Source organism: Salvia splendens, chromosome 14 (assembly GCF_004379255.2).
Source record: "Salvia splendens isolate huo1 chromosome 14, SspV2, whole genome shotgun sequence".
Lineage (NCBI taxonomy): Eukaryota > Viridiplantae > Streptophyta > Magnoliopsida > Lamiales > Lamiaceae > Salvia > Salvia splendens.
The window spans coordinates 6,726,538-6,747,636 of NC_056045.1; the positions used below are offsets into that span (position 1 = coordinate 6,726,538).

A 21,099-nucleotide genomic window follows, 5' to 3' on the forward strand; every position below is an offset into this window, starting at 1 on the left:
GCGTGGTGCAGTGAAAGGACGGGCGACATCCAATCAGGAGACCGCTAGCTAAACCTTCCCTCACACTAACTAAGGCCAACCTAAAACCGCCTATCACCGGTTAAAACCCCAACTACCCTTTTTCCACCCCATAACTGAACCGTCTCTCCCATTTTTCATTTCACAAACCCTCAATTTTTCCATTTCTCTCTGCATTTTTCCACCATCACTCCACAAAAACCACCACCCACATTCACCCAAGAAATCACAGATCTAAACTATGGGAAAGAAAGCATGGGCAACAAAAATCAAACCCACTTCAACCCGCAGGGAAGAAACTCCAGAATCACCACCGCCGCAGGAAGAACGACCTCCGAACCCGCCATCTCCGGCGCCAGTTCCTCAGGCGCCGACGATGATTTCTTTAGACGCCATGGCGGAGTTTCTGCGACTACAAGACCCTAATCGGGACTGGACAGCGGCGTTGGCTGGTTTCAGTCAAATAGGGGGAGCAGGGGACGCGACCAGAGGAGCCCCATCTGAACCGAATGTGCAATCCACGGTACAACCAACTGTTTCCATTCCGATTTCCGCTGAAATTCCACCAGAAAGAAAATCTCCATCGGTAACCGTACCGCCAGAATCTTCGGAACCCTCCCAAACTCCACAACAAAGTGATTCGATGGAGGTTGACCCCATATCCGCCCATTACGATTCTGACTCAGATGAACGTGAAGTGAGGAAGAGCAGAGAACAGGGGAGCCTACAGGGAGACGATGAACCAGAGAAAACGCCGGCGGCGGGGACCGTTTCTCAAGGGACGGCGAGGGAAGAGATAGATTTAAATGAGACGGCCAAGAAACAAGGCCTAATGACGGATGACGAATTCCATGCGATTTTGGAAGGAGTAAACCAGAGGGAAGATGATACTGCCACGATGGTTGAGGAACTGAACCTCACATCTAGGGCAGTAGGAGAAGATGAAGAAGGCAGGGAAGGAGAGAAAGAGCCAGAGTCAGTGAACCCCCAGACATAGGCGGGGAAAAGTGATGTGCATGCGGAAGCAGAAGAAACAGAAGCAAGAGCGGAGATACCAAAACCAGTAGCACCTCCGGTGACTAAACCGAAGGCAGTCAAGAGGAAGTTGGTGTTGAAGGGCGACCCTAGGGCAGAACTGCCAAAGCCGCAAAGGGTATCTCAACGATGCTTAGGAAAGTGGGCAGCTAGTAAGGCGAAGCCGAACACGGAGGCAGATCCGGTGGAGATCTGATGAGGTGAAGCCGAACATGGGGAGGAGTTTTGCCTACTACTGACTTAGAGGATACTGCAAGGGAAAACGAAGCAGTCTCTCCAACACTGAGTGGCCAAGGTGAAGAGGCTGACGGGATGGCTGAGGGTCTGGACCTCGCATCCAGGTCAGTAGGCCACAAGGAGACCAGTCCTACTGCCCAGGATCAATTTTTAACACAAGCTGAGAAGGAACCCGAAGAAGAGAAAGACGAGAATGACGGAGAGAAAGCCAGATATCAAGTAGAAAGGAAACGAAAGGGCAAGGCCCCTATGAAGAAGAAGTCCAGCAACAAGAAACCACGCACAGTGAACATAGGCATCGTTATCACAGATCCAGCTCAGAGAACCCCACCCCACTGTCAAGAGACAGACGACAGCGACTACGCTGCCAGTGAAGATTCGGACTCCGACAGTGATATCTCCCTGGAGGACGAGGAGTACAGTGAACAACAGCTTCCGCACGATCATCGGGAGCTAGTACATCCCCCGGTAGAGAGACTGAGGTACCGGTGCTGGACAGTAGACCTTACTGATGATCTGGTGGAGGAGATGAAGCTTTTCGACTCGAAGGAGCAACAAAAAGTTTTCGATAGCAAGGATGAAGAGAGTAAGCAAGTGAAGAGCGGAAAGGTACTTCATATTCCTTCTTTAGATGAGTTGGGTGCCCGCGAGAAGTTTCTCTCTTATTTGCATGCGTTAGGATTCGAATGGTTGTTGGAGAATGGAGATTCGAGTGTCCCGGTTAGATTAGCGAAGGAGTTTTTCAAGACCTTTAAGTTTAAGGTCACCACTGATCTAGATGAGGAATGTATCAGTTTTAGGCTGTTTGGCGGAGAGATACGGATGAATCTGATTGAGTGGACCGTGCGTCTGGGAATGTGCAGTTTGGAGGAGGCCATAGGGCCTGAGTGGAGAAGTAGGGAGCGGGGAATTCCTCGCAGACATGTGGAATTTGAGCCCCAGGAGGCATGGGAGGAGTTAACTCACCCAGCCTCTGGAGAATTTGCATCCACTCTCTCCCGCTCAATCCATTTCAATAACCTAATCCTACGCCTAGTCCAGCTTCACTTGGACTTCAATTTGTTGGGGCAGTTGAACTCCGCGGTAAGAACATCAATGACAGAGTTATACCTTCTGTGGTGCGCGAAGCACGGAAGGAAATTACATCTAGGATTCTGGACAGCATACCAATGCCATCTAATTGCCACCCACCCAGCGAGAAACCTCACTCTCTGCCATATCTTGGGAGTGTTCGTCAGAAACAACATCATCATCACGGAGGCCGAAGACTTATCCGACCAGATCATGGTGGATCCTCATGGTCTCTTTGACACACCTTTGTTCATCCGAACGAACACCGTTTATGTGAGGCAGGGCGTACCACGTTTCTATGCAATGGGAGAAGAAGCTATACCGACTGGGAGATCTGCTGCACATCCGGGAACACAAGATCAGGAGCAGAGATAGGAAAGGCTAAAGAAGACAATGGAAGAGTTGGCGGAAGAGAATCGAAAAGCAAGAGCGGAGTTAAGCCGTTTGGCAACTGTGATGGAAGGAATTTTGAAAGAGTTGGGAACCGGGAAGTTGGTCCGTGAAACTGGACCGAGTGGCCACGGAGGCCGAACTAATGAACCACGAGTATCAGAGGAGTTAGTACCCGAGACGGAAGAAGCAGAGCAGAAAGAAGAAGCGGAACAAGAGGAAGGAGATGCCGATGAGTCGGCAGAATCTGGGAACAAGCAGTCCGAGAATGAGGAGGAACAACCGGAAGAACCACCTGCACCACAACCTGCCCCGCGAAGGAGTAGGAGGAACAAGTGACCACCACCCCACCTGACAAGTTAGTTTTCTTTTTATTTTCAGTTTTTAGTTTTTCGTATTTTAATTGTGTTTTGCTGTTTTTTTTCAGGTAGTATAATCTGTGTAGTATGTGAGAAAACCCTTTTCATAACACTTAGCCTATACAATAGTCTAAGTGCGAGAAGTAAAGGGTTTGCTATTTTTGGCGCATGTGTTTGTGTTTTCTGTTTTCTTTTTCGTATGCATGTCAACTCACACTTAGCCTATTATATAGTTTAAGTGTGGGGACTTTGTTGTATATATGTGTTTAGGTTTGATGGTTTTTGTTTAGATTTTAAACTCTCTCACTTAGCCTATTATATAGTCTAAGTGTGAGAAGTTTTTAGTATAAGTATGTCTTGTTGTGTTTTGGTATGTCTGTGTGTCAGCCATACTGGCCATTACCTTTTTTCCACTTCACAGCCTCTTCTGAGGGCAGACACATGTGAAGTGGGAGGGGGGATGCAATGGCCAGTATGACATGTGTACATATGTGTTATCTGTGTTTAAGTGTTTGTGTAGTGTCTAGGTCTAGTTTTTTTATTTGTTTGGGCTTAAAACTCAACTGTCTCGAACTGACGGTGAGGGGAATTGAGGGAGATAGGACATGCTGGAAAATGGAAATCACCCCCCCTTAGTATCTCCTAGTCAGTATAGATGATGTGAGTATGAGAGAAAAGCCAACACTTAGAGCCCAAACACAAAAGCCCTCTTAAAATGTGAGTTAAAAGCCTAAAGTGGAACCACTTTCCACTAATTCAGAAAAGAAAAGAGTGGCTGCCACAAGGTGCCTAGGGTAAAGTGACCGCGTGTAGCAACACTGAAGGCAGTAGGAACCCCCCCCCCAAAAAAATATTTTCCAACCCTTAGAACCCCACTTTCTAGCCATATATACCCAGATATAACCCCTAGCCCCTGGAATTGTGTGTGTGCGAGGCATAAGGCAAGAAAGCAACTGGCCAGCAGGAGAGGCAAGGAGAAAATGACCAGGAAGACATTCCAGGCCCCAAAAAGATAAGAAGGAATTAGGGTGGCGAAGCCACAGAAGAAAATGAGAAAATGCGAAGAAAATGGTCGAAAATACTTGACCACAAAAAGAATGAGAATGAATAAGGGTGGCGAAGCCACAAGACGCTACTGACCAGTTGGGAAGCAACTCGGAAAAAGTCCAGCCAAGCAGAAGTGGCAGCCGAAAGCCTGAGCGCACACAGTTCCCCGCATCAGAATAAAATAATGATTTTTTAACCTTAGAGCCTTAGGAACAACCACCCCAAACACTATAACCCAATATCCCCATTACAAGCCTAAAAGACCTTCAGTAGCCGCACGTGAGATCTAAGTCCGAAGCATTTGTGGTTCAGCGCTATGAGAGAATACAGTCCTAACATCCCCAGTGAGGAGTGAGCTACTGAGAGAATCCAGTGTTAAGCCGAGAGTGTGGGTGATCTTGACAAGCGGATGTACTGACTGGGAAGGAAATGGGGGCGGCGGAAATTCAAGGTTGTCTATGGCCGGATTGCACCTGATCCCAAGGGGAGAGATGGTTGAAAATATAGCCCAATTAAGTTGTGTTAATGGGTTTAAGTGTCTTTAGTTCTGTTTATGTGTATGTGTTCGTGCTTATGTGTTTTTCTTTGCACCATAGTTTAGGGTCTAGGTTAGGATAGAGTCGGTCAGGGGAGTAATCAAGCTAGAATTTGACTTACTTGTTTTGTTGTTCTTCACGTTTGAGGACAAGCAGGTGGTAAGTGTGAGCAGTTAGATAAGTCGTATTCTAGGCCTTGGTTACTGGTCAGTATAATGTGCATAATTGGAATATATCTGCAAAACAGTTGCTAAAGTGTGCAGGGAAGTGTTCTAGCCAGTATGGGAATGTTAGGAGAATTCAGGTGAGAAGGGCGTCAGGATGTTGCTATCCTGACCAGTATAAATGCCAAAAAGGCTTGAGATGGAGAAGAAGGATAGCTGGGAAGATCAGCCGCAAGCAAGGGGGCAAAAGAGTCATTTCATGTTTGAAGTCTACCCTAAAAATCAAGGGAGGCCTCCCTATAAAAGGAAGCCACTTGGAGAGAGAAAAGGATCAGTTCATCCACTCCTACACTTAGTTAGCAATCTCTCTTTGGTAGATCAATCCTTCAGCATTATCCTTCATATTCTCGTTCCTCGCCAATAGCCATGGTCACCTGAAGCTCATCAGTTCACCGGAGTTCCACATCCCTTCGTTCCAGTCAGCGTGTTTCGTAGTGTTAAGAGTTTCATCGCCCGAAGTGGCAAACAATCTTTATTTGCTTTCTTAGTTAATCGCACTTTGTTTTCTTACGTTTGATTTGTTGCACTTTCAATATTTGCTTACTTTGCAGTCTTAGTTGTGATCCAAACGTTTCTTTGATATGAAGTTGTTTTTGTGCTTCGGTTCTTGTTTGATCTTGTTCTTTTCTGCCTAGATAGCTTAATTCCAGTAGTTACGGTAATTTCTAGTTGTTGCGAGCATGTTTCCATTTCCGAATTGATAGATCTGAGTTCTTGAGTTCAGTTTGCCAGTCGATTTTAGATCTGAAATGGTTAAATGTGAAAGTTTAGTTTACGTAGTTTCTGCCACCTTGCATGTCACCCAGTAAGTTTATTTGCAGTTTCGGTATTTGATCTTTTGATTTGAAGTTTTAATTGTAGATCTGTGTTCATGAAGTTGTTAATCTGTGTTTCTATGGTGATAATTCTGGATTCGCTGATCTGATTTGATTCATGTTGAAGAAGATAACATCTCCATCCAACTTTTGGACCACTTTCACTTTTTACCACTTTTTACTTTTGTCCTTTACTTTTCAGCTGTCACTTTTCAGATCTGTAGGCCTAGTCACCTAACTACCTCTTTTCCTCTGATATTCCGTTTAGCCTTTTATAGTAAACTCTTACTTTCCATATATTTCCTGAAACCTATGCTCCCCACTTTCCACGTACACAGCTACATGTCAATCATCTTTCTCCCCGCCTCCTAGTCAGTAGAGTAACATCTTAAATTCCAGCCTAGATAAAGTCTCAACCCAAAGCGTGGTAGAAAACCAAACCTTTCCAGAATTTCACCACAATTCCCAAAGCGCATTCATCTCTGTGGGATTCGATCCTTACGTCCACTATACTAGTCAGTAGAAGTGGGTTGAGGAATTTTGACACCAGGTTCAGGCATACCTGGGGTTCCATCCTGATCAGTAGGTACATCATGTGCTCGACACGACACCTGACACAAACATGCTCTTTCAGCACGTTTCCGCTGCCAACCCCAACAATTGGTATCAGAGTCAGTCTTTGGCTCTGATTATTTGGATTTAAATTTTGTGAAATTCATGTATGCATGCGTTATTTGATTACGAAACATGTTCTTGTTGTTTTTGTTTATAATTTATGCATGATGAACTCAAGAACTATCGAATCAAAGAACATGAATTTATCGATCGTACGAGACGTGCGATCTGTCGGCACTCGCGCCGAGACGGATCACACCACGCACGATCGGGAGAGGGTCGCCGAACCAGTGGGAGCCAAGGGATCGTGATCACGGGGCGACGTGCAAACATGCATGGGCTAGTGCGCGTCGCCGGACAAGACCGCAACCCCAAGAGGAACCCACCATCATTGTTGGCAGAGGGCGGAGACGTGGTGCGGTGCTCGTCCGAGAGCCACCGAGATGCCGAGACGTCGCCGAGGCCCGAACCCTAGGTGGAAACTCCGAGACGACGCTCTGGGCCAGGCCAAGAGCGGTGCACCACTAGGCGCGACGCTAGCTTGGCCAGTGGGAGCAGCCGAGGTCGAGAAAAGGCCGAGACGGGAGGGCGACGCTGGCCGAGAGCAGCCGCACCACCGCGCGTGCTGCTGGCCGAGAGCCCGCACCACCGCGCGTGCTGCTGGCCGAGAGCTCGCACCACCCGACAAGCAGAGGCATGCCAAGACAGAGTCAGCGGCTGGCTGAAAGCGAAACGCCTGTGTTGTCTCGCTGGCCGAGAGCTGCCGAGATACCGATGAGCCGGTGTGCGAGCCCGTCGGCCGTGAGCAGGCGCGCCTGGTACGTGCCGCTGGTCGAGGACGGAGGCGAGAGGCTGGCTGAGGGGATGCGTCACCCGACGCGTCTCGCTGGCCGAGGCGGCCGAGAGCTAGCGCACCACCTGTGCGCAGCTGGCCGAGATGCCTTAAACGTCGTGATCCAACGACGAACTCGTCAGAATTCTTCATCGTTCGTGCAAACCTCGTACGATGAGATATCGATGATAGATTATTTTAATGATTTTTTAATTAAATAATTAAAAGATATCATTAAAATATTATTATTTAATGGAAACAAAATATTTTGGGAAGATTTCCCTAGAGTTTAGGAATATTTGAATTATAGACTATATCTATGGAAATAAATAATATTATTTTGATTCCTAGATGATATGGACAAGAATAATTGAATAGTTTCCTAATTATAATATATCTACAATCCTAATAAGGATAGATATGAATGAATACATTAAATAATGAATTTCTCTTCCTAATCTTGAACATGGAAATAATTTGAATTTAATTTTTCATGTCTTATTAAGAATTAAATAATTCATTTATTTTAGATATATCTTATAGTAGACATGAATAATAATTAAATTCTAGAATAGTTAAATTTCCTAAAAGTAAGATACTAAAGATTTTGATAGATTTAATTATCCAGTCAATTAAATTCCAACAGAATTTAATTAAGCCTTTATCTGCCATAAGACTGAGGATAATTAAAGAAAAATCATAACCCAAATATCTAAGCTATAATTACGAACTTAATGTTTGTATATGGTTTCCATCGATTGGTCTGCAATTTATTAAGCTAATTTCCAATATTATCGCCACCCATTATGTGTGGACAATAATCCTAAGAAATAGTAAGTTCATGAGGGCGGACTTCTCAAATATAAATAGTGTGAACTGGAATGTGGTTTCCAATATTATCTCCACCCATTATGTGGGGACAATAATCCTAAGAAACTACAAGATTCAGGAGTCCACACAGAATTTATGAGATAACTCGATTTATTAGCAGCACATAAACATTGTTATGGGAGTGTGTTGTAGAAATGAGATTCTGTAATGCTAAATCTGGTGGTCTTGCTTAGGCAACATTAGGCGGCCATGCCATTATGTGGTCTTTGGACTATTCGTCGGTGTTGTGACCAGGAAAAATTATAGAATTTTAATGTGTATTGACCTCTTAAGGAGGGTACAAAATTTTAATTTTACAGTTGTAAGATTTTGAAAAGTTTTATGGTTAATCTACTCAAACTTCTTACATAAGTTTATGAAAAATAGTAAATATTATGTTTTGCAGTGCAAACTAAATCGTCAAGATGTCATTCAATCCTCTTTCTGCAATTCTTAAAGAAAACAAACTCGAGGGCCAAAATTACATTGAATGGAAACAAAATTTGGACATCGTTCTCACAACAAAAAATACAGTTTTGTGCTCACCACCCCACGACCTCCAGTGCCGCCGGCCAATGCTGCGGCAGGAGTCAGAGATGCGCACAAACGGTGGCATAAGGTGAATGAGATGGCTAAGTGCTACATGTTGGCGTCTATGTCTTCAGTACTCAAACATCAGCATTCTGTCATGGCAACTGCCACCGAGATTATGCAAAATCCCACAAATCTTTTTGGTACTCAGAATCGAACGGCTAAGTCTCAAGCCTTTCGGAGTATCATGACGAAGACAATGAAGGAAGGCACGTCTGTGCAGGACCATGTCCTCGAGATGATGGGACACCTCAACCAAATTGAGGTTTTGGGAGGGACGATCGATCCCGAGTCCCTAGTAACAATTATCCTTCAAAGTCTTCCCCCTAGCTTCCAGCAAGCTCAATTTCGAGATGAACAAAATGAATTACACCTTGGCAGAGCTGTTGACTGAACTTCAATCAGCAGAGGACCTTATGGTTCAGGCTAAGACAGCCATGTTGACTTTGGCACCCCGTTCCTCTAGCTCTAAGTCTGGCGTAGGAAAGAAGAGGGCACCGAACTCTGTTGCGGCTAAGACTGCTAAGGGAAAGAAGAAGAAGAAGGAGGCTAACAAGAAGCATTCGGGAAAGTGTTTCAAGTGTGGAGAGAAATGGGATTGGAAGCCAGATTGTCCTAAAAAGGGCAAGGCTACAAGTATGCACCAAGCTCTAGTAGTCGAGTCATGTTTGACTTCGACATCAACTCACGCTTGGGTTATAGACACAGGAGCCACTGATCATATTTGTTTTGATCCCGACTTAATGCAGGTGACAAGACGGCTACATGATCGTGAGCTCGAAGTCCAGCTGGGTGACGCTACAAAGTGGCGGCCGTTGCAGTGTGAGACATATATTTGCGTTTTAGTAGTGATTGATTTTTTATTTTGAAGAATGTTTTGTTGATACCTTCTTTTAGAAGAAATTTAATTTCAGTTTCTAAATTTGTTTTTGATGCATATTCGATTTCTTTTAATGACAATTGTTTTATTAAGAAAGATGGTTCTTATATCTGTCGTGGTATCATGGGAAACAATCTGTATACAACATCATAGTTTAATAATCGCAAATCAGAACTCAATACAACATCGAAAATTTCAAAGAAAAGAAAAACACCTTCAAGTTCAATGAACGAAACGTACTTATAGAACCTTAGACTTGGTCATGCCAATGAAAGGAGGATCCATTCTTTTGTCGAACAAGATCTTATTAAAGGTCTAGAGAAATAAACCTTTTCAAAAGTGTGAGTCATGCTTAGAAGGCAAGATGACCAAGAGTTCTTTTAAGACTAAGGGCAATAGGGTCAAGGAAGTACTTGAGCTCTTTCATACCGATGTGTGTGGACCAATGTCAACAGAAGCAAGAGGTGGTTTTCGATACTTCATCACTTTTATTGATGACTTCTCGAAAATTGGATATATCTATTTGATGCGCCACAAGTCTGAATCTTTTGACAAGTTCAAAGAGTTGAAGGCTTATGTGGAGACGTATCATGGAAGGAGTATCAAAAGCATGCGATCTGATCACGGAGGCGAGTACCTCGGTGCTGAGTTTTTGGACTACTTATCAGTGGCGGGAATCGAATCCCAACTGACTGCACCGGGCACGCCCCAGCAGAACGGCGTTGCTGAAAGAAGGAATAAGACCTTGTTGAACATGCTCCGGTCGATGATGAGTTTTGCACGGCTACCTATTTCATTTTAGGGACATGTCTTGCTTTCTGCAAGTTATATTTTAGACAACTTATCGTCAAAATCCGTGCCTACTACTCCTTATGAGTTGTGGACTGGGCGCAAGTCAAATCTTTTTTTTAATCAAAGACTGGGCGCAAGTCCAATCTTTTTTTTAATAAAAAACGCCCTTTGTGATGGGAGGTTTAGGCAGGCGCAAGCCCAATCTAGCACATCTCAAGATTTGGGGTTGCCTGGCTCATGTATTGGAAAAGGATCCAACTAAGCTGGGATCAAGGACGGAGGTATGTGTGTTTATAGGATACCCTAGATGATCGAAAGCTTATGAATTCTTTAGTCTCTGAGACAAGAAAGTCGTTGTGAGTACTCACGCGACATTCTTAGAGGAAGACTATGTAATGAATCATAAACCCAGCAGTGAAGTGGCTCTTGACGAGATAACTTCTGTCACAAGTTCCATTAATCAAGAACATGTACCAAGTGTACAAACAATTCCCGAAATTTCAACTTCAACTCCAAGAATTGTAGTGTCGGGCCACAGTGAGAGGGTCTCTCATGAGCCCCGATAGATATGTTGGTTTGGGGAATCCATGGATCACTCCTCGGATAGCAATGTATTAGATCCCTGGAACTTTGCAGAGGCGTGTCGATCATTGTGAATGGGTGAAAGCAATGGATTCGGAACTACAATCTATGATAGACAAAGACGTATACGATTTGTCCGTCCTACCCTAAGGTTGTACTGCCATTGGGAGCAAGTGGATATACAAACGTAAACGTGGACCCGATGGACGAGTTAAAGTCATTAAGGCAAGACTAGTGGCCAAGGGGTATACCCAAAAGGAAGGTATCGATTACGATGAGACCTTCTCCCCGGTGGCCATGCTCAAATCGATCCGGATACTGTTGTCTATCGCAGCTTACATGGATTGGGATGTATGGCAGATGGACGTTAAGACTGCGTTCTTGAACGGGAGTCTTGAGGAGACCATCTACATGGAACAACCCGAAGGATATACCGTGAAGGGCAAGGAACACATGGTTTGGAAGCTTAAGAAGTCCATTTATGGCCTCAAGCAAGCCTCTAGATCATGGAACCAGTGTTTCGATCAAACTATTCATAAGTTTGGATTCGAAAAGTGCCCAAATGAAAGCTGCGTTTATAGGAAGGTTGAAAAGGGGAATGTTGTGTTCTTGGTTTTATATGTAGATGACATTCTTCTAATTGGAAACAATAAAAAGATGTTGTCATCAGTACGAACATGGTTATCGAACCAGTTCGAGATGAAGGATATGGGAGACGCGGGACACATCCTCGGCATCAAAGTTCTTAGGAATCGCGAAAAGAGGATGTTGTGCTTATCTCAAGAATCTTACATCAATATTGTACTTAGTCGCTTTAGCATGCAAGATGTCAAGAAAGGTTTCTTACCTTTTAGACATGGCATCCATCTATCTCAAGAGATGTGCCCCAAAACGCCATCTGAGACAGAAGAGAAGAGAAGGATTCCATATGCTTCGGCTGTTGGAAATCGCATGTATGTTATGCTTTGTACAAGGCTTGATATTTGTTTTGTTGTTGGCATGGTGGCAAGATATCAGTCGAATCTGGGCCGATGACATTGGACTACCGTAAAAAACATACTCAAGTACCTTAAACGGACTAAGGACTATGCTCTAGTTTACAATGCAGCCGAGCTCTGTCCTTTGGGATATACTGACTCAGATTTTCATTCTGATCAAGACTCGAGAAAATCGACTTCGGGATATGTGTTCACCTTAGAAGGTGAGGCCGTAATTTGGAAGAATGTGAAGCAGAAATACATCGCGGACTCGACCATGGAAGCCGAGTATGTGGCCGCTTCAGAGGCTGCAAAAGAGGTTGTATGGTTCAAGAACTTCCTTATCGATTTAGGTGTGGTTACGAATCTTCCCAAGAGCATCACCATTTATTGTGACAATTCTGGTGCTGTGGCAAACTCGAAAGAACCGAGAGCTCACAAAGCAAGCAAGCACATAGAAAGGAAGTATCATATCATTAGAGATATAGTGCAGAGAGGTGACATACAAGTGGTCAAGATTGCGTCAGAGAACAACCTGGCAGATCCTTTTACAAAGGCATTGGCGGTTAAATCTTTCTAACGCCATGTTGAAGGGATGGAGGTTCGACTCATTCAAGACCTCAACTCCCTTTCAGTATAAGTGGGAGAATTAGACATATTGCACATATATATTGTATACTCGAAAGTTGCTTTGAGTATAAGTGGGAGATTGTTAGAGTTTGTATACTAGAAATCACATTTCGAGTGATTGAATACTGTAAAACACTATATTTTATTTTCCAATGGAATAAAATAGATTCTTTTTGTCATAATGTTGTTATGTTTTACATTTAATGGATGTTTATTGCATATTTAAATGTATAAGCAACATAACAAGTCTAAGTCTTTGTTTTAGTAGACCGGTTGTGGGCGTCGTCCACTTTAAGGTAACACGGTCAGTTTTGAACAAAGAAGAAAAAGAATTTCACAACCCAGATAGGTCTAGACTACCTATCGTGAAAGGTTTCAATGTCAGTACGCATATTTCTAAGCCTTACTGAAATAACATGACGTTGGTGTGGTATAGCACTGAATTGGATCTAACGGCAAGACGAGTCTTTATGCTATCCACTAAATGACGAGGTCTTGATAATTAATTTCTTAATCAATGTACGTTAGCATTGAGCATACGATATTGATTATGCACTACTTTGACTTACCAAAATATGCGGGTTTTTCGTAACCCAAGAATCCTGGTATATTGGGTGGTGGTGATTTATATCTAGCGGTGCTAGGATTGCTATTACATTGAATCGTGCGCGAGGGGAGTCTCGTTTGATAACGTCCACGAGAGGAGCTCGAAACAAGGTTTTATTATTCGGAACCTAGCTAGTTGGAGTTTGATTACTTTCATAGCAGACATTGATTAATTAATGGGCGTTTCTATCTTAAGCACGGGAAGTTAATGGCAAATAAATGGAAACCCAGAATACTTGTAATTTCAGATTTGGATGGGCAGTGCAATATTACTTCTCTAGTGGCTACTTCTAATATTCCAATATAAGCTTATATTAAATTGTGGGTTCAATTTAATTAGTAAAAAGCTATTTGGGGGAGGCCATATCCAAATTCATCCATAGATCCCTGACTAGGCCCAATATGTGACTAAATATAAATAGGAGAATAAAGGAGACAGAAAATACACTTGTATTTTTCACAAAAATTTCGTCCCCCTCCTATTACTCATAGGGGACGATTTCTCTCCTCCAAGAGAAAGGTTTTCCGTCTTCTTTATTTAAGTCATAGTATTCTAATATGATCAGCCCACCCTGATATTAAATTACAGTCCGGGAACCAATCAGAAGATCCGTGGTCTAGTACGCAAGATCTTCACGAGGAGACGAAGCAAGCCATCGTCGATTCTTTATTGAATCAACAAGGTAAATTGGCTTACTCCGTAGCAAGCATGTTTTAGGTGTTGTTCGTGCTAAAACGTGTTTAAATTCAAGTTATGAGCATGATGCATGTGAAAATTACGTGAATAGATTTTGTCTAAATAATCTGCTAAATAGATCAGAACTTTATGTGATCCGTTACAACGCATGTTTCCGCTGCCAACCCCAACACTAAACTTATACTCTCCGTCTCATAATTAGAATATGCACTCTTTCTTTTTAAATCCGTTCCACAAGGATATGTACTTTCCAATTTTAGAAAATCTTTTATCTCTAATGAGATGGAATCCATTCTCCACTAATAATATTTAATTATCTTTTCTCTCCACTTTTTTCTTACTTTACAAATTTTATATTAAAATCTATGTTAAACCTAAAGTGCACATTCTTTGAGAAAATTTAGTGCAAAATGAATTGAAAAGGGTGAAAATAGAAAATTTAGGGAAAACGTTGGGTGAAATTTTTGAAGAAAATGTTGGGCGAAAATTTTTGAGGGAAAACATATTTGGAGTCCGTTTTATTTTGAGATGAAACAAATTTTTCAATGTATTATTTATTGGTACTACACTTGGCAGAAGTGCCACTACGTGAATCTCTTCATGGCATTTATTTGGAGATGCAATATTAGTTTAGGATATAAGTGTGGCAAAAGGTTGGTGTATTGAGTGACTATCTCTAGTGGCGGTTTTTCAAAAGTTCCACAAACTTAATGTAGTTTTAGGCTAGTTTTCTAGTAGTGATTTCCATTTTTGAGATTCAGAAAAATGTCATCATAGTCCCGGATATACCTTTCCCGACCTTTTTTAACGTGCAAAACCAACAAAAACCAAACCATGTTAGATTCTGACACTGAGAATCAAAACCTGCCCAAACCGAGTCCATGGCAGATCTGGCAACACAATTTGCCGAATTTCTGAAGTTCATGGACAACAAATCAGGAAACTCCTTAAAGCAGCAGTCAACCCAAATGGAATTTTTTAGGGATATCAAGCTGGAACCAAACTCAACGGGGATAATTATCCATTTATCCCCTTTGGGCCAATCTAATGGAGAGAGCCATAGGGGGAAGAGGATTGACTTCTCACATTTCTGGAGTTTTAGATCCTCCCCTGTCCGATGATCCCAACTACTCAAAATGACAGCAACGAGATCACTGTTGTTTTAATAGGATTATATATCAACAATCTTGAAACAAGCTTGGTAAATGAAGTATCGCAATACAAGACTGCCAAAGATCTATTGGAAGGTCTGGCAATCACATATGGGAGTGGAGTAGATCCATTCCAAGTACATGACCGGCATACGCAAGCCATGTCAATAAAGCAAAAGGAGATTTTTCTCTAGTATTGTTCAATTTGAATGAATGTCTATGACTTTTTGTCAAAACACAAATTTCACAATTCAAAACATGCGAAGAAGACACTAACTCGGGAAAGAGTAGATGGAGATATCCTATAGATGGATGACATAACCGTCGATGTAAGAGCCAAATCGTTTGTCATTCAGTCCGTGAGAAAGCAACGCAGTACTCTGCTGGGCTATCTCATCCACGTAGTACAGTCCATGTCGCTCAGTGCCATGTCCAACTATCATCCCCGTCTTGATATCCTGTAACATGCAAAAACGAGGTTGCATAAGTAATTTGCAGCTAAGGTCTTTTATGACATGACTCACATATAAAAGTTTGTGGGACAAAGAAGGAACATAAAAATAATTTGAAAGGCATAGGGTTGGTGAGATAGTGATGGTTCCCGCCCCTCAACTTGTGCTAAATCCCCACGGCTGTTTGGATATAACTTTTCGTGGATTGAGAAATATCAAGGAAATCTGAGGCTCAAACGAAATTAGAAATGGAGATTGAAGAATGAAACAGCTGGCAAAATTGTAGGTGTTGATCGATGATGGTTGAATAATACACTACACATTGTCACATACATATATTAGTACTACTATATAAAAAGTACGAATAGTAGATGTTCAAACTTATTATGTTCTCAGACAAAGATGAGATTAATGGTTGCAAAACTAATAAACCTTGCAGCTCCGCCTTTATCTAGGAGGTCTTAGACACAAATGAAATTGGATTTTCGTATCTGTTGTTCTACCACCATAACTCAACCACATTGCAGATTGACAATTGGGTAGCTAATGAGTTCTGGAGCTTTTCGGATATTGGTGGAATCAATCAAAAGCAGCAGCAGACAATGTAGATGTGGGATATATATCACACCATGATAAGGATAAGATGAAGGCTTCCCATTTCCCAGTCACCACCTTTACTGTAGGAAACAGGAAAGTATACACACAACAAATCATTAATTGACATCATACATGAAAGTCCACTTGAATAAAATATTTCAAAAAAATGCAATCTTCTGGATAGAAGAATTTGGAGACTATAGGAATTAATTAGAGCGAATGAAATACATGGATTAGTCTACATGTCAAATTTTATGCGTACAAAGTAGTAATATGCAGCCTAGTAACACAAAAACTGATTCAGAATAAGTGTACTAGAGAGTAGAGAATTTTCAACTCCAATAATATACTTAATGAGTGGAGAACCACGTATAATTTATTTGAAATATAACACATGCTCTTATGATTAATCATCCAATACCACCATAATTTAAAAAACGTCGCAACTCGTGGTGGGACCAATTAGAATTTTCAGAGCAAAGAAAATCAGATTAAGGAAAAGTTGGCATTTGAAAAATATTGCAATACTACATGATCAACTAGTACGTAGAAAAAATGACTAGGCCATGCAAGAACAAGTCTCGTTTTACGGCACTTCACGATTCAAAAAAAATTCCCCTATAAATTGAGCTAATTAATTAACAATCACTCCAATCATCATTCATCCTAAATCACTAAGTATTCTTTCCTAACTTTGTGGAAACACTCAACATCATATACACATACATAACACGATGAAGATTTCATCCAATCATTATTATTATTATTTATACACTTCATCGTGCCATCTGATGCACAACTCTCTTCGACTTTCTACGACAGTACATGCCCTAATGCGCTGAGTACAATCCGGACCTCCATCCGGCAGGCCGCATCCCTCGTCCGCCTCCACTTCCACGACTGCTTCGTTCAGGTTAACATTCTCTCACTTTCATGATCATATCTTAGTATATCGTTACGTGTAATATACGATGGACACGGAAAATAATATTAATATGGGCTATCGACTTTATATATGGAGTACTATATAGTTAGTTAACTTGTCATTGTTATTAGGGATGTGATGGATAAATCCTATTGGATGATACCATTGGAGAAAGAGCTGCATTGCAGAATGTTAATTCTGTCAGAGGGTTCGAAGTGGTTGAGGCCTCGAAGCAGGCGGTGGAGTCGATATGCACCGGGGTGGTGTCGTGCGCGGACGTGCTGGCAGTGGCGGCGCGTGATGCAACGGTGGCTGCTGGAGGGCTGTCGTGGACAGTGAATCTAGGGAGGAGGGATTCCCCCGCCGCTTGCTGAAAACGATCTTCCTAGGTCCACCAATCCTCTCCAAACCCTCATATCCAACTTTGCAAACAAAAACTTAAACGTAAGGGATTTGGTTGCTTTGTCAGGTACTAAAAAACTTGGGTTTTGATATTTTCAATTTCAACATTTAATTTATAGAGTGCTCAGCTGATTAGTTAGAACGGAAATTTTGGCAGGGTGTCACACGATTGGGCAAGCGCAATGCGTGACTATCCGGGACCGGATCTACGACAACGAGAGCATCGACCCGGACTTCGCGATCAGGCTGCGGCGCACCTGCCGTCAAAGCGGTGGCGACGGCAATCTGGCGCCGTTGGATGGGGTAACTCCAAACAACTTCGATAACAATTACTTTAGGAATCTGCAGAATGGGAGAGTTCTGCTGGAATCGGATCAAGTTCTTGTCAGCGACGGACTGATCAACAGTATTGTGCAGGAATACATCGCATTAAATGATGAGTGAATTAATTGCATGGTTTCTGTGTGACCTAATTGCGTTTTGGAGTTGAGATTTGATTTGAATAGTCAAATCCGTTGAATAAATGACGTGGCTGTGAATAGTCAAGGATGTGGAATATATGGCGTGGTCGTTGAAAGGTCAATGTGTTGAGAACACGAGGTAGAAGTGAAAATGAATGAATTGTGATGTGATTGTTTGAATAATTGATGCGGGGTGAAATATATTGTGGTAAATTATTTTCTAAGGGTGAGTGAGATTAAATAGGATCATCAATAATTACCTTGCCCTTTTTATTTGAAATTTTCGACCACTATTATTTATTGGAGATGAATTCTTTTTTTCTGGATTTAATTATTTGTTGGGATAATTATCCTAATTAAATCCAAAACCCGATTATTCGTTATTTCTCCATGAGAAATTCGACCCCTATCTTATTCCTAGGGAGATTTCGAAATTCCCTTATTTAAGGGAAGAAGGAATGGTTTATTATATATTTTGATCCCTTATTTATTCCCTTCCATGAATAAATATAAATATTCTAGCAAATCTTACCATACCTAAGGAGATCTTGCCATAACCTATTTTTATTAGGATTTAAATTTAATTCCTTGTGGGAGAAGGAATAAAAATCGCCTACTCCATATAATATTGGGAGGATTATTATTTTTATTCTGCTTCGTATTATTTTATTCTACTCCGTGAAATACCAAATTAAATCATAAGCTAATTAAATAGCCTAGATTTCGAATTCCTCTTATTTTCTCTCATAATTCACGCCAACTTTCACTCTTCCATATCTTTTCAAATCTTTAATTTATTTAATTAAAGATTATATCTTGCACTATATAAATAAGGGAGAAACCCTCAACCTAAATCACAAAATACACACCTCCCACTCCCTTGAAATTCACGCCTCACTTCTCCCTCCCCCTCCCAAAATTTTCTTCTATTTTTCTCCATGAATTCTTCATCTTTTGAAAAGAATTTAAGTTGAAGCCTCAAGAATTTTGAAGAATCAAGACTATACTTTGTTTCTACCGTTTATTTTTTTATCAAGAAAGGTATAATTGAATTCTTTTCCTCATCCTTTCCATTGAAACCTTGATTTTGATTCTCTCATGCATATAATAAGTGTAGAGATCGTAGATCTAAGATTTAATCGGGTGGGATTGATGGTTGCATGAAAAAGGATATGTATATGCGTTTAGGGTCGTTTATGATTGAACTTGTGGATGATTTGTGGTGAATGCTATGTGAATATATGAGAACATGATGGTGAGATCTTTTTGAAGCATGATTATGTGTTGGAAGTATGAATATAGGTGTTGGGATGAATATATGATAAACCCTAATTCGAAATTTGAAAGCATGACAACTGTGGTGTTCGGACAGTAGATTCCGACATGTGTTTGACTGACCAAACGATCTTATCTTGGTGCGAAATTTTAATTGAGTAAACTTCAAGGTGTATTCTGTGTTGTGTGTAAATATCAGCCTTTTTGGTCGAAAGAAGAATTTCTAATGTATTTTTGAAGTCGACTGCGCAGTCCTACCAGAATTTGTATTCTCGACCAGTGAGTTCGTTTTTGATTTGACCGACTTAAGGCTGTGATTTTTATGTGAAATTTTAACTGGATGATCTTTGATATGTCTAATGTATTGTGGTAAAATTTCAACCTCAACGGAGGTCGGATGGATTTTTAACGATTTTTACAAAAATGACTGCGATCTTCTGCCAGATTTAAGTCATGCAAAAACAATCTATGTTAAGCTTTGAATGATACACATTATGCATATGTGTTAAGAAACCCATTCTATGATGTAGTGATGTGTTGTACGTTGATGTATGCTATGGTGTGTTTCCTTATGTTGATAAAACGAATTGATGGGAAAGGGGAAACGTTGGGGACATGCATGATTTTGAGTCCATAATTGAGACTGATTTGTGATACACATAAATTTTAAAGGTGATAACTCGCGCTCTCAGCGTGATAGCAAGGAGAAGAAAGTACTTGAGATCTAAGCCGTCGAGGTGGGCTTTCTTTTAAATAAGGACCATGTCCTAAATATTTTATCGATGGGAATGTAACTATATTTATCATGCTGTATTTTGATTTTAACGTGCCTATCTGATGTGGCTTTTGCCACTATTATTTAAATCGAACTCGGGTCCTCGTAGGGCCGCAAACCCTACTTGGATTAGTGTACACCTATGGTAGACTGTGTGCTAGCGTACGGGCTGGCCTGTCTAGTGACTTGGTTTGTGGCCACATTCCAAGTCATGTATTGGCAGATATGGTTAACGTCTATGGGAAAATGAATGATCAGTCGACTTTTACAATGAGAAATGATTTTTAGTGCCTCGGGCCTTTCTAAAGCTAAACCCCGATGGTTACTTATGTGTAGCATGACAAATAATACTTTTATTGAAAATGTTTTCGGCATGAGCTCACTGAGTATTTTTATAGTACTCAGCCCTGCATGTGTTTTCCCTATGTGCAGGTTGAGCGGCGACGAGAGTATGGTGGTGTTGAGCAAGTTAATTGAAGGATGAATTGTTTATCTTTGATCTGTGAGTGTCGTTGTGTCTTCATACATAACTTCACTCTTCTCTTGGATGCTTCCGCTGAGACCTGTTTTACTTATTGTTTGATCTTGATACTATTTTGAGTTCCGTTTTATCATCTAAAGACATGATACGTTTTGGAGTACGTTGAACCTGTATTATTTTGAATCCCAATGATAATAATTGTTTTCTCCTTTTGGTCTATCTGTCAAAGCGTCACCATTTTCTCTTGATTTATTGTTCATTTATTTCCTTGGTCCTTTTTATAAAACCCTAGCCCCTTTTCCTTGTTGCATTTAAGTCCTGTTAAGTCGCGATCGCCGCATTTATTATATCCTGGAAGGGCGGTCGTGACAGGTTCAATTCGGATTTCGCCGCAGCCATGATCAAAATGGGGGATATCGAACCATTAACTGGTGGAGCTGGGTTGATTAGAAGGACATGTGGTTCCAATAACTGATATGCGTATTAAAATTTAATGTTTTCGAAATTCGAATAATTTCATAGAATGTGTGCTGTGATCATCGTCATGTAACTCATGTTTGTTAATATGTCAAATTGTATCAGTTTTTCAATCATACGTTGCCTTTGTATTTCATACTAATAATTAGTATTCCTTCCTTCTAATAAGAATATACACTACACGGATTTTAATGCATAATTGATTAAGTTAGAGAAAAGTAGAAAGAAAAAGTAATTAAAGTATTGTGTGTGGAGAATAAATCTCACGATAAAATAAGCTTTAAAATTTACAAAGTGCA

The 21,099-nt window shown here is 41.3% G+C and overlaps 1 pseudogene; it reads left to right on the top strand.

Moving 5' to 3' along the window:
• Positions 1-1,539: 1,539 nt before the first annotated feature.
• LOC121764090 lies at positions 1,540-20,798 on the top strand (annotated as a pseudogene).
• Positions 20,799-21,099: the final 301 nt, after the last annotated feature.